Source organism: Sus scrofa, chromosome 4, assembly GCF_054392235.1.
Source record: "Sus scrofa isolate SSC_HxYL_T2T_F1_AM1 chromosome 4, Sscrofa_HxYL_maternal_Yorkshire_Landrace_v2.0, whole genome shotgun sequence".
Lineage (NCBI taxonomy): Eukaryota > Metazoa > Chordata > Mammalia > Artiodactyla > Suidae > Sus > Sus scrofa.
Window position 1 is genome coordinate 77,230,444 of NC_139386.1, and position 16,604 is coordinate 77,247,047.

A 16,604-nucleotide genomic window follows, 5' to 3' on the forward strand; every position below is an offset into this window, starting at 1 on the left:
TAGCAGACGAAAGCTTGACATGAGAAATTACCTGGAATTGTATCATCTGGCTCACTCATCTTTAGTTTGGGAGAGAAGAGGTTCCTGCTCAAGACCTCCAATGTTCCAAAGGCCATTTTGTCCCTCCTCTCCGAGTGCTTTCCCTCACGTCTTTCCTAGTGATAGATGTCCAGAAAGTCCCCACCTTCCAGAAGAAACTCAGTTCCATATTATTCTCAGAGGTATGTCCTCTACCCATAGCCTGAGCAAGGCATCTCTATGAGGATGTTATGTGAAAGCCTAGCATCCTTACAATCAGATCTATTTCTATATTGTTAGCAGAGGTGAGCAGTGGGGGTCGTCCCTGATGCCAGGTCATGCGAGGCCCTGTAGCTGTGTCAGTATGCGCGCAGAACTTTACCCAGGGAACACATGAGAAACTGTGAAGAGAAAGGTCAGAATTGCACATGTTAAAAAAAATCATAGAAATGGATATGTATGGAGCTACAGAGGCCATGCGGTGCCAAGAAAAGAATTTAGGAAATCTGCTTTTGACCTTGGTCTTACCACAAACTGATTGGATCATTGTGACAAATGTTTGGCCTCTTAGAGCTGAGATGCACTCATGTAAAGCCAAGGAGTTAAGTGTTACCAGAAGGGTCTGTCCCAGATCTAAAGTCCTTTAATTTTAAGTCTTTCCACCTCCAGATTGAAAGCACCTGTAAAGCAGATCAGGGCCACAGGAGTCAAGTGTATATTGTTCTTACACAGAACTGAAAGGCATTACTTAGTGCACAGGAATTGTAATGATCAGCAGTTTTGAAAAGAGCAAGGACTGGATTTTCAAGTCCCTCCATGAGCCTCGGTTCCCTTGTCTGAAAATGTAGGGAATAACTGCCTCACAAAGTCAGTTTAGGATCAAATGAGATAATGTATATGAAGACATTGTGTAAGTTATGAAAAATTATACTTAACACATGAAATTCTTTAGTGCTCCAAAATTAAAAAAAAAAAATTGCCCTGAGTGAATAAAGGCCTGATCACTATACAAATTCATGTTTAAAAATCAGCTCCATACTTGTTGCTATTTTATCTCTATATTTTTTCTACATGTAATTCATAGTATTTTGTTATATTTTCTCTAAGCCCATATGCTAAATTAAATTCTCTTTGAAACCATGCAGGGTATAAATAAAAACCACACAAACTTCAATTTAAACATTTTATTTAGCACCCACAATCCAAAAACGTTTTTCCAAAAAAATCCCTTAGTCAAAAATGACGGAAATAAATCTCTTTTCCCTTATTATTATGGACTGCTTCCTGGGATTCTCATTCCATTTGATTTTCAGCTCTTTCACTCCTTTGGGAATGAATTCTGATATCCTTATCTCTCAGTCTTACCTCATACATGATCTGAAGGTCATAACTGTGAAATTTAAAGATTGTAAGACTGCATTCTTCAAGATCTCCTTATTAAAGTTCTTCATGACTTCTTTTTTTGGCTGCACCCTTGGCATATGGATGTTCCCAGCCAGGGATTGAACCCATACCACAGTAGTGACCCAATCCACTGCAGTAACAATGCTGATCTTCAACCTGCTATGCCACAGTAGAACTCCTCCATGACATTTTTTTTTTAGTAGCCACACCCTCAGCATATGGAAGTTCCTGGGCCAGGGAGTGAATCTGAGCCACAGCTGTGAACTGTGCCACAGTTGTGGCAACACCAAATCTTGTAACCTACTGTGCAGGGTCAGGAATCGAACCCATGTCTCCACAGTGACCAGAACCAATGTAGTCAGATTTCCCACTGTGGTGCAGTGGATTAAGAATCTACCACAGCAGAGTTCCCGTCATGGCTCAGTGGTTAACGAATCCGACTAGGAACCGTGAGGTTGTGGGTTTGATCCCTGGCCTTGCTCAGTGGGTTAAGGATCCAGCATTGCCGTGAGCTGTGGTGTAGGTCACAGACGCAGCTTGGATCCTGCGTTGCTGTGGCCCTGGTGTAGGCCAGCGGCTTCAGCTCCGATTAGACCCCTAGCCTGGGAACCTCCATATGCCGAAGGAGCGGCCCAAGAAATGGCAAAAAGACCAAAAAAAAAAAAACAAAAAAAAAAAAAACAAAAAAAAAACAACCACTGTGACAATGCTTTCTTTCTGCCTTGACCCAATTAATTTCCCCACAGATACTGATAAGCTCAGTACCGGTTTGGGAGGAAGAAAAGAACTAGGTTCCAATCTTGAATTTAACCCCTATCAGTTGAGTGATCTGGGATAAATTACTAAACTCTACACTAAGCCTTAGATTCCTCACAAGATGACATTTAAAGTGTCCAGAAAATGTCAAGTTCACAGTAGATGCTATAAACATTGAAGTCATTTCTCCCTCCTCCTCATCTTCTCCCTGTGCTTGGTCTCCAGCCTGTCACGAAGGACTGTAGGAGTTAAAGAGCCCAACAGAGACCCTGTCCTAAAGGAGATGAGTCTCTCTGTGCTGAGTCATGGGTGGTTTAGGCCTGATGAAGGCTATGGGAGAGGCAGTGTTACAGGACAGAATTGTGTTCTGGGAAATGAGGGTAGATTTTACAGAAGGAGAGCCATCTAAGCTGAGCCTCGAAGGGCATTATCTTCCTTCCATAGTTACTGCTTTAACTTAGTCCTTCCAGATGCTTCCACAGCCATCTCCATTCTACTTTGTCCACTGTATCCACCTGATTTGCCATTTGTATTCTTGTTGGATAACATGCAGTATTCCCTCTTTTACTTTTCTACTCATAACCTCTGACCACATGTCAGAGCCAGAAATGACCATTTCTCTCTTCTGTTCTACTCTACTCAGCCTTCAGAAGTTTACTTGAGTCCAAACAGAATGATTGCAAATTCACATCCTTAGTCAATGTGTGTAGGTGAGTGAAGAAACTTTCTTTTTCTTTTCTTTTCTTTTTTTTTTTTTTTTTTTTTTTTTTGGTCTTTTTAGGGCCAGACCCAAGGCACATGGAACTTCCTAGGCTAGGGAAAGCATCGGAGCCATGCTGCCGGCCTACGCCATAGCCACAGCAATGCGGGATCCTTTACCCACTGAATGAGGCCAGGGATCAAACCTGCCTCCTCATGAATACTAGTCGGGTTCTTAATCCACTGATCCATGATGGGAATGCCTAGATGTACCTATTCTAAAGCTTTTCAATTCAGAATACATATCTTCAAAGACTTGGAAGAAAAATTCAAACATAAATAAATGAAAATTTATTCTAAAGTTGACACATACCTAGCAAACCATTTTTTTTTGGGGGGGGGGGCATGCCGAGGCATGTGGAAGTTCCCAGGACAGAGATCAAACCTGAACCACAGCAGTGACAATTCTGGACCTTAACCTGCTGAGCTATCAGGGAACTCCTCTAGTAAACCATTTTAATTGCAAATGTTTCTTTTAAAACTAATAAGAAATTATAGGCTCCTAATTTATTTATTAAAGGCCTAGATATTATTATTTATTAAAAACCAGTAGTTCGGAGTTTCCCTCGTGGCTCAGTAGAAACGAATCTGACTAGTATCCATGAGGGCTCAGGTTCGATCCCTGGCCTCACACAGTGGGACAAGGATCCAGAGTTGCCATGAGCTCTGGTGTAGGCTGGAGGCTACAGCTCAGATTTGACCCCTAGCCTGGAACTTCCATATGCCGTGGGTGCAGCTCTAAAAAGGAAAAAAAAAAAAAAACAAATAGTTCATAAAAATTAACAGAATATGTAATAAAAACAATAAAGATGAATACTAAAATTAATAAAAATTACCCTGTCATAGAGTACTAAATTGTCACAAAAGTCCTTACAAAACACACTGAAGGCATAGTTCATTTTAAGGAAGAAATTAAATTTTGAAAAGGAGCACTAAGTAGGCTCACTGCCTGTCTTGGACTCTGACAGAAGAGGGAGGAGGCCCTGTCCTGACCCCTGCACTTGAGAGCACCTTGTCGGTCACAAACCCTGCAGCACCTTGCTTTTTGCCCTCACAGGAAGGGTTCCGGAATGTTTGGCAACCAGCAGAAGACTGGAAATTATAAGAAGGGGCCATGCAAGGAGTTGGCCCCGAAGCCAGAGGAGAGCAGCTGAAAGCAGAAAAGAGCAGGTGGAATAAGCAGCGAATTGCCACCTTGGCCCTTGGAGACCAGCGACTGAGCTTCAAGCTGGTCACCTCACCCCCTCCTGGTGGGTGACAGGGTCCCTAGACACTCGTTCTTTTCTCTCTCTGCCCTGCTGGCGTTGTTTTGAGAGGTGAACTTCCAGAAGGGGCAGGATATTTTGCAAAGAGGGAGGGTATGTGCCCACCCTGACTTCCTGAGGAACTTAACCAGGTCCCTCCCCTCCGCTTCTGGCTGGCCTGCGACAGGTGCAGTCGCTGATGTGTCCATGGAAGGCCTGGGGAGGGAACAAACAAGCACACTTCCTGGATGTCTGGCCTAGTGCACAGGGTGATGCACTAGGCTAGACACATCTGCAGCGGAAGAAGACCAGGTGGGTGGGAAAGAAGGGAGAGAATGAAAGATTCTGTTGGTGGCACATTGAATCGAGGTGCCGGCGGTCATGCAAGTGGAGAGATCAAACGAGCAATTGGACATTTGAGTTTGGAGCTTGTATTAGTGGACTGAGCTCCCGTCATGGCTCAGCCGGTTGAGAACCCGACATAGTGTCCCTGAGGATGTGGGTTCGATCCTTGGCCTCGCTCAGTGAGTTAAGCATCCTGTGTTGCCACAAGCTGCAGTGTAGGTCCCAGATGCAGCTTGGATCCAGTGTTGCTGTGGCTGTGGTGTAGGCCAGTAGCTGCAGCTCCAATTTGTCCCCTAGCCTGGGAACTTCCATATGTTGCAGGTGAGGAGGGAGAGAGGAAGGAAAGGAGGAGGGAAGGAGGGAAGGAAGGAAGAAGGAAGGAAGGAAGACTATAGAGCTGGTATGGTTGTTGGGGCCAAATCTTTTTTCAAGTGTCTGATAGCCATTTGTTGTTCTTATGTTGTACATTGTCTATTTGTATCCTTGTATCCTTTACCTATGTATCTATTAAGTCTCTGACAATTATTGTTAAAATTCGTGTAAGTTTAATACAATTGAAAATGTGTAACAAAACAGCCAAGTCAACTAATCCTCACAATACATTTGATGGTTTTTTCATTTAAAATCTTTATTTAAAGAAAAAGAATATATGGAGTTTCTGTCATGGCTTAGCAGGTTAAGAACCCTGATAAAGTGTTCTTGAGGATGTGGGTTTGATCCCTGGCCATGGCTCAGTGGGTTAAGGATCCGGCGTTGCTGCAAGCTGTGATGTAGGCTGGCAGCTGCAGCTCTGTTTCAATGCCTAGCCTGGGAACTTCCATGTGCCACAGGTGCAGCCTTAAAAAGGAAAAAAGAAAAAAGGAAAAGAATAATAATCGTAAATGGAAAAAAAAAGTGGGGAAGTGAGAATTCTTTTGTAAAACTTTGAAGGGGAAAATTGAATCTTTTTTAAAAAAGATAGTGAAATGAGGATTGATTCTTTTAATATATTTAAACTCTTTAACCTACACTTCCAAATTCTGATAATTTAGCTAAAGGAAGTAAAAATAAATATACAGAGAAAAAAATCTTCATTTTATAGAAAAAGAGACAGAGATTAAATGTCTCATGTCATGACAACCAGTAAGTGATGGTGCTGGAAGCTGGAAATTGGGGTCTAATGAGAGCTCTGACCTCCACATACAAATTGGGAAGTCATCAGCATAAAACACATAAGACAAATATATTTGTCCTCCTCAAGGAAGTGATGAATGCTTTCTGTTCATGAAGAAGGGTTATGTGGAGGCTCCCAAGGGAACTGGAAGACGGCACATACAGTAAATCAGGCTTAGAAACCTATTTCTCTCCATGGGAAGAGAATCCATCTTTCAGGAATGGACTTGCCTTAACCTAGTTTATGAGTCTGATTTTTTTTAAAGCAGAACGTCAAATTGCAATGAGAAATCACTATCCCAGAGGCAGGAAGTGAAATTCATGCCACTAGCTTTTCCTTCTCCTGGACGAAGAGTAAAGTGATTGACTTTTAGCTGAGACGTGAAGCATCCACCTCACGTTTGGGATGGTCTTGGCTGGGAAGAAACTCTGTAACTCTTTGGCCTCCAAAAGCATTTGTAACCTCTGCCCAGTAGCCTTAACCAAGTACCAAATAGTTTGATGAGTCAAAAACTCCCCTGAGGACTCTACCCAATATTCTGTGATGATCAATGTGGGAAAGAATCTGAGAGAGAATGGATGTCTGTGTATCTAACTGAATTATTTTGTTAAACAGCAGAAATTATCACAACACTGTAAATCAACTCTACTTCAGTAAAACTATAAAAAATGGAGAAAAAACCCCTCCCCTGAGTATATTTCAATAGAGAATACCGATTTCTATCTCCAAGATCTTCCTTTTTTTAGTATCTAAGTCTGATCAGCCCTCCTTTTGATGGATTTACCCAATTCAATCAAATTGCCATCAAGGTCTGGCCCCAGGATTCAAGCTGGATCGTTAGGTCCCTGCATAACTTCATTTTGCAGTATGTTAAGCCCCCTGTCTTATTAATTACCGACCACCTAGCTAAGACATTGATTCTGTCTACACTTGAGTTTCTTTATCTGTACGATGGGGAAAATATTGAAACCATAGGAGGACCGTGTGGTGCAGATAGTGTGTGAAGCTCGGTATGTTATCTGTTATTTTCACTGCATGCCTGTCACCCTTATATGCTGAATATTAACATTAACTCTCAGGGCACAAACTTACTCTAAGTTCTTAGGTGACCACTTGCTGTAAAACCCAATGACTATAATGTCCATTCCACATGGTTCTGAGTGAGACTAAGAGAAAGAGGGGACCATGGGCCCCAGTCACACGAGCTTCAAAACTGAACTGAGAAGTAGTACTCAGAGAGGTTTTTAAAAAATGAGATCCCTTTAGCATTCAAGTAAAGCTCATGGATGCCTTCTCAGAATAACGTTATCAAAGGTATACAGAAAAAAAATACTAAGGATTAAATTATATTAGAATTGTTATTAAAAGATTCCAAAACCAAACTTGGGTTGGACTAATATGTGTGTTTCTTTATTAATACATTAAATACCAAGATCTAACAAGAGGTGCAATAATGACTGTCATTTAGCAGTTGGTATGAGTGTATGTGATGTGACAAGATATTTACATCAATGGTATTTTGAGATCACAACATCCGTATTTCTGTTAGTGACAAAGCCACAGATACTGCTGATACACCATGGTGTTGACAGCAATCATAACTGAATAAAATACTAAATTTCAGTCTGAGTTAGTGCATGTAAAGAGCAAACTTCCCCCATCCATTCTCTGTGATCCATAGATCCCCCAGATTAACAACCTATGCATCAGAGGATGGTAAGTACAGACTCCAAAAGAAGAGAGGACTTTTTTTTTTGGTCTTTTTATGGCTGCAACCACGGCATATATAGGTGTCGAGTCTGAGCTGCAGCTGCTGGGATGGCCTACGCCACAGCCACAGCAGCGCCTGATCCGAGTCACATCTGCTGACCACAGCTCATGGCACAGCTCATATACCACAGCTCGTGGCAATGGCGGATCCTTAATCCATTGAGCGAGACCAGGGATCAAACCTATGTCCTCATGGATGCTAGTCAGATTTGTTTCCACCGAGTCACGACAGGAACTCCCAGAAGAGAGGACTTTTGAAGGATGAACTGACTATCACATTTAACAGAAATGTTAGTAATTATAAAGATGGGAGTTCCCACTGTGACTACCCGATGTAGTCTCCGTGAGGAAGCGAATTCTATCCCTGGTCTCGCTCAGTGGGTTAAGGATCCAGTGTTGCCACAAGCTGCGGTGTTGATCACAGCAGCTGTGGTTTAGGCCAGCAGTTGCAGCTCCAATTTGATTCTGAGTCTGGGAACTTCCGAATGCTGCAGGCATGGCCCTTAAAAAAGAAAATTATAAAGATGAATTTGTGCTTATTGGGTTCATCATTTAGGAGTTTATCTGAACATCGTCATTGAAGTGTCACTGGAGATGTTGGCGGCATAAATCAGATCATCGTAGTTTAAGGATTAATTGGGGAAGGGGAGAGCACACATGAGGAGGTGGAAAAATACGTGAAGGTGGCACTTTGTAGGAGCTTGACTGTGACGGGGGCGTGCCAGACGTAAGCAGTGAGTTAGTCTGGAGGGGTTTGGTTAACAAGGGAGGTCTGGGCAGAGTGTGTGTGTTTTGGGTAAAGAACCATAGACGTGGACACTCAAGGCAGAGGGAAAGGGTTTTCTGGCGGCACAGTGGTGAAGTCAGCGCTAGGGCTCGAGTCCAGTCCCTGGCCCCAGAACATCTGCATGCTGTGGCCGTGGCCAAAAAAACCCAAAACAAAACAGAGGGAGGCTGATGCAGAGGGCGGCTGGACCAAGAGCGTGAGTAAGGGAGTTCCCCCTGACCAAGTATGGAGTGTTCTTCTATTGCGAGGAGGGGGCGACACCAAAGACAGATGCAGAAAAATGGGATGTAGAGAAAAGAAAGTTGCCAAAGGTTTGACCTTGAAATCCATGGCTTGATCCTGCCCTTTGCTGCCCCTGGCTCCAGGGGGCATGCTCTTTGCACAGTGACAGGAGGACCTATACTCTATCAGGGAGGTTACTTGCCTTGGTAAACAAGAGAAAGTCCAACATTTGGGATTTATTGCTTAACTTCATTGACTTAAGGAAGAAAGGTGATTTATTGCCTCATTCAACAGAAACACTCCAGAGATAAGCAGGGCAGTCATGAAAAGTTTTACATGAAAAGTTCTAGGGTGAGAAAGCTATTTCTTCCAGGAATATTTCTTGCAGAGAGCTCCCTTGCAAACCTCCCCTTACATCCCATCGACCCAAACTGGATTCTTGTTCCCGGACAGTTGCCTGTGGCAGAGAAGCTCCCTTCCATGATTGGCTTATGAACCGGTGGTAAGTTCCTGAACCATCACTGGCAGGAAGCACTGTGCTCCCTATGGACCAGCTGTCCCCCTTATGGACCAGCTGTCCCAGCTGAGCTTTGGCATCCACGTGTGTGTTGGGCATGTGGGGTTGTTAGAATAATTGCAAGAGGAACTTAGGGATGCATAACATCCTAAGATGCATGGGACAGTCCTGGAGAGCAAAGAGCTGGCCCATCCCAAATGCCCCTTTTGCCTGCTGCTAACGAATACTGCTGTACCCAAAGAGGCCTGCCCTTGAATTTCACTGGCTTCATGAAGAGCTATGGTATAATAAGAAATACATTGGGTTTGTCCCCACTGCTGGCACAGGGCTCCTAAAACGCTTGAGATTTCCCGAGTGATAAGAGAGTCCTTTGTTATTCATAAGGAGCCCCTTTTTGATCACCCAGAAGTTTGTGCTAATGAGGTGACTTAAAGTAGTGTCCTTACTTGGCCTCAGGATGGGGCTGGTCACCAGAAAGACTGAATGATTCGAAAGTTGGAGCTTTAGGTCCGCCCCTCCCTCCACCAACCTGTAGGAAGAGAGGGAGAGCTGTAGATTCAGCTTCAGAAAAAAAATCTTGAACAATGAAACGTTCTAGGAGCTTCTGGGTGAGTGAGCACTGCAGGTGCACCCCGAGAGAATGAATCTCCTTCATCTGGCTATTCCTGAGCAGTGTCCTTTTATAAAAACAGGTAAATGCTAATTAAATGCTTCCCTGGGCTTTGTGAGTCATGCTAGCAGTTTATCAGACCCAGGACCCCTCAGGTTTCTGGCAACTCCAATTTTTAGCTGGTCAGTCAGCAGGTGGCCCCTGGACTTGAGACTGGCATCTTAAGTGGGGGAATCTGGAGTTCCTCTGTGCCTCAGAGGGGCAAGGACCTGGCGTTCTCACTGCTGTGGCTCTTGTTGCTGCTGTGGCGTGGGTTCGACCCGTAGCCAGGGAACTTCCACATGCTGTGGGCATGGCCAAAAGGAAAAATAAATGTATATATGTAGAACTGAATCACTTTGCTGTACAGCAAAAAATTAGCATAACATTGTAAATCAACTACAATTAATAGAAAAAAAGGTAAAAAAGGAGTTCCCATTGTGGCTCAGTGGTTAATGACTCCGACAAGGAACCATGAGGATACAAGTTCAATCCCTGGCCTCACTCAGTGGGTTAAGGATCCGGCATTGCCGTGAGCTGTGGTGTAGGTCGCAGACGCGGCTACCTGTCCTGGACAGACACCAGTGATGTCTTCCACCAAACAACATGAGCCCACTCACCGAGTGCCTCTCCGATTCCAGGGATGTCCTAGCTGTTTCTTCCAATTTGTATGACAACCCTACAAGGTACATAGGTTTCATTCACATTTTACAGATGAGAAAACCAAGTAAGGTTGAATTACTTGCCAATATCGCATAGCTAATTTTGATCCCAGGTCCGTTTGTCTTCAAAATTCCTTTTCCTTACACTAGCTCCCCACCCCACCCCGTTACAGTTCAGGCAGATGCGGAGAGGACACAGGCCTTCAGAGGCAGACACCGGGACCGAGTTTGGGGTGTGCGATATGCTGTAGGGATCAAGGCAGCCTCGGGTAGATGGAGAAACTGCAAGGAGGCTTCAGCTCTGGAACAAGTTGTCAGTTTGTGTGGTACCCCTTCAGATGAAAAGCTCGAAGTCACACCTCTGCCTGGTTCAGGCACAAGGTGCATGTCATCCCCAACGTGGGGGGATGGTTAATTTTGTGTCAGCTTGCCTGGGACATGGGGTGCTCAGATACTTGGTTAAACATTATTCCTGGATGTGTCTGTGGGGTGTTTCTGATGACATCAGCCTTTGAACTGTCAGAGTGCCGTTGCCAGTGTGGGTGGTCATTGCCCCATCAGTTGAGGGCCTGAACAGAACAGAAATATCGGGGAGGCTGAATACACTCTCTCTGCCTGATGTGAGCTGGGACATGGGGATTTTGCACTTGGGCTGGGATTTGCATCATCAGCTCCCCTGGTTCCCAGCCCTTGTGATTCAGACTGGAATTTACGCCACTGTTTTCCTTGGGCCTCCAGCCTGCAGATGATGACAGATCATGGGACTTCTCAGCCTCCATAATCCTATTAGCCCATCTCTTATAAGTCAGTCTCTCTCTCTCTATTATCTCTACCTCTGGCTCTGCGTCCTATGGGTTCAGTTTCTCTAGAGAACCCTAACGGAACCAGGACATATATGTCCTCAGGCAGAGTAGCTCTTTGAAGCCAAGACCAGCCCCAGAGCAGCTGACAGCTAGGGGTTATCTGTGAACTGCATGCCCCACAGCTGGGCAGCACATCCTTCCTGCCCTTGATGGCATAGCCCGTGGCCACCATACCTTTGAGATGGCCATTTTAATTTTCCACTTGGTATTTTTATTTTCCTTTTAAAATTATTATTATTTTTAAATCTTTTGGCTCTGCTCACAGCATGCAAAAGTTCCCAGGCCAGGGGTTGAACCTGTGCCATAGCAGTGACCCACGTCACAGCAGTAACCAGAGCCATAGCAGTGACAACACTGGATCTTAACCATTGAGCCTCCAAGGAACTCCTGGTATTATTTATTTATTTATTTACTTTGTTTCTTTTTTTTCCTTTTTCTTTTTTGTTTTTTTTAGGGCTGCACCTGCAGCATATGGAGGTTCCCAGACTAGGGGTCGAGTTGGAGCTGCAGTTTCCAGCCTATGCCACAGCCACAGCCACACCAGATCCTTTAACCCACTGAGTGAGGCCAGGGATTCTTAATCCTGATGGAGTCTTAACTGGCTGAGTCATAACAGGAACCCCCTTATTTATATATTTATTTTTGGTATCTTAATTTTTTGACTTCAAAATGATACTATATTATTATTTATGTTTTAACAATGGTATTACCTTGAGATGCATTTAATAGCTTGTCCGATTTGAGCCTGTGACCCCTCCGGTTAAAATCTGACTGCTGCTTAAAATGGTACATTTTATAACACTACAGCCAGTCTATGACTCCTACACATTACCTGGATGAGAGTTTTCGTTCGTCATCATGGTCCATGACACCTGTCAGAATCAGACGGTAAACTACATTTATGAGCTTCTACTTCTGAGCAGTCCGCCTCTGTTCTCAGGCTCCTCTCACTGCCTCCTCCTGCTTCTAGACAATGAGTGAGCAATACTCAGCTTTTCACCAATCCCCAAAGAATCCACCTCCTTTAGCTACGGAGTTTTTTTTGCACATCCTGGATGGTTTGCATTATGCTTCCCTGACTGCTCTGCCTGATGAAATCCTACTGACCCCCTTCAAGATAAAGTGTAAATATTATTTGACTCTCTCAGCATTTGTTTTGCTATAGCCTTGTATTTTCCCATCATGTAGGCCCTAAGTATTTTTGGTTGACATAAATATGCATGTGCATGATTACGTTATACATACATGTTTCGACATGGTATTGTGTTAAGGTGGGTTTGGCTGCAAGTAACAGAAAAATAAGTCTTGCCTCTCTATTGGCTCTACCCTTTTAACCTATAATTCTGTTTAGTGTAAACATTGCAAACCCAGTGAATATGTTTCAATTCCTCATTTACTTGACTTCAGTTCTAGTTACCTATTGCTGTGTGTGGTACCACAGAGAATTCCTCTGGTTTTTATCCCAGGTTCCAGGCAGAGAGCTTCACAAATCCTTGGAATTTCCTGTGTGGTAGGAATGTCTTTCTTATGCTAATGCAACGAGTCATTATGGGCCCCCTACAGGCTTTGGGATGGAATCTCAGCACCAGAAAGATCAACCACGTGGTCAGATGGTGAAGCCATTCAGCGGCCACTAGTGGGGAGAGCTGGAGATTGAGTTCAGTCATGGGGTCAAAGGTTTAATCAATCATACCAATGTCATGAAGCCCCAGTAAAACCTCTGGACCCCGAGCCTTGGAGGATGTTACTGGCTGGTGAGCACATGGACGTGCCAGGCTGTGCCTCCATGGGGAGGGAGCAGGGAAGCTCTGCATTTGGGACCCTGCCAGCCCTTGGCCTGTGTGTAGCCATTATAATAAAACCGTAAAACTAAGCTTTGCCCTTTCCTCAGTTTTGTGAGTCATTCTGGTGACTTGTTAAACCTGAGGGGGTTGTGGGACGGCCTGAATTTCCTGTCGGTCACTCAGTGGTAAGGGTGACCTAGGGACCCGCCCCCCCCATAGCAATGTAGCTGGTATCTGAAGTAAGGGTTGTCTTATGGAAGACTTTGCCCTAACCTACAGAGTCTGTGCTAACTCTAGGTGGATAGTGTCAGAACTGAGCTGCAGTACACCCTGTTGGTGTTGCCCAGTTGGAGTTGACATGAAAGACTCTCCCATTAGCTATCCAAATATTTAGCAGTTTAACATGATTTTAAAAAAATCATGATCTCTCACAATTCTGTAGGTTGACTGGGCTCAATCAACTGGTCCTCACCTGAGGTTTCCTCTGTGCAGTTACAGTGAGATGGCAGCTAAGGCCTGGGCAGATGGTGCCTGGGTGGGCCGGCTGGGCACCCCCCTCTCTCATAGCTAGCTTGGCCTTTCTCACAGTGTGGTGACCCCAAGGTAGTCAGACTTTTTACGTGGTAGCTGGAGTGTTCCAAGGACGGGGATTGGAAGCTGCCAGTCTCTCAAAAGTCCAGGCCTGAAAATGGGCACACCATCACTGCTACTGTATTGCATTAGACAAGACGGTCACAAAACCCACTCAGACCTAAGGGGAAGGGACTTAGAACGTCCCACTACTTGATGGAAGGAGTTCCAAATAATTGTCCACCTTCAATCTGCCTCATCTTTCCTTTGGCATTTGTCACTGTTCTCCACAAATGATGTGACATCAAATTCCCTGTTTTTTGTTGCTGTTTTTTTTTTTTTTTTTTTTTTGGTCTTTTCTAGGGCTGCACCTGTGGCATATGGCAATTCCCAGGCTAGGGGTCTAATCAGAGCCGTGGCAACACTGGATCCGAACCACGTCTGTGACCTACACCACAGCACATGGCAATGTCAGATCCTTAACCCACTGATCGAGGCCAGGGATCAAACCCTCAATCTCATGGTTCCTAGTCGTATTCATTAACCACTGAGCTACGATGGGAACTCCTGTTTTGTTTTGTTTTTTTAATGGCCTCATCCTCAGCATACAGAAGTTCCCAGGCCAGGGACTGAATTTGAGCCACAGCTGCAATCTATGCTGCCACTGTCGCAGTGCTGGATCTTTCAACCCACTGCACCGGGCTGGGGATGGAATCATCCCCTCCACAGCGACCTGAGCCACTGCAGTTGGATTCTTAACCACCTACACCACAGTGGGAACTCCCCTGGTTTTTCTTTGATCCCTGACTATTCTCTAGACCCTTCCATGGTATTTTGCCCTGATGACTGAACAGCCTCTTCCCTTTTCTCTCTCACCACTCATTTACCCACAACAATCATACCTGCTCCTATGACTCAATCACCACCTTTAGTCTGATGATGCCCCAAATTGCTAAGGATGTCTCCTCCAGCCTTCTGACTCACACTGCCGAGGAGCCTTCACAACGCCTGTGGGAGACATCTGACCAGGCTTTGTGTTCACCCACACAAGGCAGAGCCCTGAGTGTTGTCCTAAAGGTGGCTTGGTCTTCCGTGTATGGTGTTCCTGAGAATCTTCTGCTTGTCCAAATGCACCACATTCACCGCAACCTTCGTGAATTACCTTCACTAATGACGACCTAGGATGACGCAGGTCATGGGGCCCAAAATTGTCCAAAAGATGTGGGAAGGCTGACTGGCTGAGTGAATAAGAATGATTCACATGAACTTTTAAAAATCTTTCACTTAAAAAATAAAAAAAATAGGGAGTTCCCGTCATGGAGCAGTGGTTAACGAATCTGACTAGGAACCATGAGGTTGCGGGTTCGGTCCCTGCCCTCGCTCAGTGGGTTAATGATCCGGCGTTGCCGTGAGCTATGGTGTAGGCTGCAGACGCAGTTTGGATCCTGTGTTGCTGTGGCCCTGGTGTAGGCCAGCGGCTTCAGCTCCGATTAGACCCCTAGCCTGGGAACTTCCATATGCTGCGGGACCAGCCCAAGAAATGGCAAAAAAAGACCAACAAATAAATAAATAAATAAATAAAATAAAAAATAAAAAAATAAAAATCTTTCACTTAAGACCTGCATTTAGTGATTTCTAGATCTTTCAACTGTAAGAAGTACAGTTTGTGTGTTCCTGTGAATTACACGCCATCATAACTGCATCGTAAATGCATAATTATGCATAGTTGCATAATTCATCTTAGAGTTAAGAAATGAACAACTGAACAGTCAGTTCACAATCCTCATTTCTATAAAAACAATGTTTAACTATACACCCTTTCTCAGAGCAAGTGGACATAGCATTCTAGTAAAAACAAGCTGGTAGTTGTTCCTGAAAACAGACTTAAAAACAGATATAGATTTGAAAGGACAGCTTGCTTAACAAAAAGGAAAAAAGTAAAAAGAAAAAGACTATGAACATTATTTAAACAAATTTTAATTTTGTTATACTTAGATGATGATTTGCGTTAATTTGGTTTTATTTATACTTGAGTTCTGTGTTGGCAGACTATTTCTGTGTCATCCCACTTATTAACTCCAAAAAGCAAGGACTTTTGCTCTGGAATGGGCCCTTGATGTGGTTTCTTTCCTACAACTGGTCCAAATCGGGGGCTGACTTCATCGTCAGTCTATCGTGTAAGACTCGCTTTTTACAAATGTACCACAATTTGGCTCCCCTGGTCTGAGGTCATCTTCAGTGAAACCCAACAAATAGTTGTAAGGCACAGTGTTCCATCCTGTGGAAGATGTAAAGAGCCTAGGAAGTGAAGATTAATGAGGAAGAGAGGAGTCACAGACATCTGTGAGACAGTACAGCTAGGTGGCTAGGGCACAGAGATGCAGGCTTGCTGTTATGTGCAGGAATTGACTGTTGCAACTCATTTGAGGGGTGAGAGGAATAGGGAAAGGCTCTCAAAAAGAAGGAACATGGTAGAGGCATGGAGCAGTTCAGGCTGTGGTTGGAATGATGAAATCTTCAGCTAGGGCATAGAGCATCTGCAGTGGCTACCAGGGACATGGCTGAACAGAGGACTGGACCAGCACTGTGGAAATGTGGTTCAGAGAAAGCTGAATCACCAAGGCTTTTGAGCATAACTGGGGCTCCCTCCCAGTGCTGCTCTCTGGCTGTTTTTCATCGAGAAGCATGTTAGCCCCTGATCACAGGGGCATCGCATTCTTACTCTCCCCTGGTGGAAAAGACTCTTTTTTTTTTTTTTTTTTGGCTTTTTAGGGCCACGCCCACAGCATATGGAAGTTCCCAGGCTAGGGGTTGAGTTGGAATTGTAGCCACTAGCCTATACCACAGCCACAGCAACGCAGGATCTGAGCCGCATCTGCAACCTACACTGAAGCTCACGGAAACGCTGGTCCTTAACCCACTGAGCAGGACCAGGGATCAAATCTGCATCCCCGTGGATACTAGTTGGGTTTGTTACTGCTGAGCCCCAATGGGAATTCCAGAAAAGACTCATTTTAAAATAAAAAGCAAAGTGGAGTTCCCATCCTGGCGCAGCAGGACCGAGTCCAACTAGGAACATGAGGTTGCAAGTTCGATCCATG